This window comes from Cornus florida, unplaced genomic scaffold (genome assembly GCF_030987335.1).
Source record: "Cornus florida cultivar Cherokee Brave unplaced genomic scaffold, ASM3098733v1 CherokeeBrave_3.0.0_Hap2_Chr06, whole genome shotgun sequence".
Classification (NCBI taxonomy): Eukaryota; Viridiplantae; Streptophyta; class Magnoliopsida; order Cornales; family Cornaceae; genus Cornus; species Cornus florida.
The window spans coordinates 59,108,541-59,110,279 of record NW_026775576.1 but is presented as its reverse complement, the minus strand read 5'-3'; positions in this window follow the sequence as shown (position 1 = coordinate 59,110,279).

Genomic DNA, 1,739 nt, shown 5'->3' with positions numbered 1-1,739 from the left:
CTCATTTTACACTTTTGTTGCATATTCTGACCTAAGGGTATTTTGGAATTTTTCTTTGGGAAATAAATTCCGTTCTTTATATGGTCACTTAGAAAATGTGATTTTAGTGGGGGTTTCTTCTTTGTGTTTTTCCAGAAAATGCCATCTTGGCATCGGAAATCGCATCCGAAGTTCATCTTTCAGTTTTTAAATTTAGCAGCTTTTTGGATCCTCTGGACCAGTTTTCTTGAGAGGGCATTTTGGGCATTTCACAGTTAGTTGTTATCGATTTTTTGCACAAGTCACGTAGAAATCTTGATTTTGAGGGGGCTTTTTTCTTTGAGTTTTTCCAGAAAATGCCATCTTAGCCCTCAAATTTTCATTTTTCCCGGAAAAACCTACTGCTAGGTTTTTGGGTTGCACTTTACTACCCTCTTCACATGTAAACGGTTACGAGGGGTTTCGTAACCGGTTACATGTGCATGGGCAGTGTTTTGGTCATAAATTTTGGCCTCCTAACCGGTTATATGTTCATGGGTTGCCTCTTTTGGACCGTTTTGCCCCTTCTTCTTCCGTTAGCCATATCTTCTTCATCCGAACTCCAAATCAAATGATTCTTGAGTCTAAATTTATTAATTTTTCGTTGTCTTTCCAATGCTGTGCTCGATGGCACCCACTTTTAAGCTGAAAATGACATTTTTTCCCCTAGGTTCATTCTTATTAGTTTTTGAAATGTTGCTTCCGCATTTGTTTCCTTTGGGTTCCGTGACCTTGTTGAGGGTCACATTGGCGTCTTAGAGTCATGTTGTATCTCTAGAGACCATTATTTTATCTTTTGCTTCCGCACTTTGGATCCGTTATCGGGTCATCTTTCGGTTCATCACTGACGCACCGGGTTGAAAAACTTGGGTCGTCATAAGTAATCTCCTTATTGGCCAGAGTATGAACTTTATTTAATATAGTACTCTCCTTCCAGGTCAGAGTATGGACCTTAAATAATATAATCAAATTATATATATATATATATATATATATATATATATATATATATTCATCTTCATTTCACATAAACAGTTTCAATACTTCAATTAAACACATCCAAGTATAAACTTCCAGTGAGTACACTCACCTTGGCTACTTTCCAAATTATCTATTTTTTCTTCGATAATGTCGAAGTTGTCAACTCCTTCTCCTTGCCTATACAACATTATAATCATGTCATATATATTTCTAAAAAGAATTAAACAATTAATCATCAATTCAAATATAAACCCCAGCCATGGTATGTAATTGTAATTGAAATTCTAATTACAACCATATAGATTAATTTCAGGGTAGTAATTAAAATCAAGTAATAACTGTATCACTTCATATACTTTAACAATTTAATTAAGAAAGAAATAATGATAGAGATTTTGTTCAAGAGCACCTCAGTAAATAAAGTATTGACAATTTAGATAGTATAAATTTCCAATATAAAATTAAAACTAAAAATTTTCTACCTTTAGGACTGCATACACGATTTTCCCTAACTTTCCTTATTTGTTTCCTCTTCTTTCACTATTTCTATTTTCTTTCCTTCTCCTTATTTCTCCCTCCTTCAATCTCCTCTCTAATGCGACTTCTATAATCTCTTTCTCCACATTTATTGCATGCTTTCTTAGATTACTAACCATATATATATATATCTCACCTCAACAATTCAAACTACTTAACAATTCCTTCCATTTCAAATAATTTAGAACTTGAATTTATCAAAT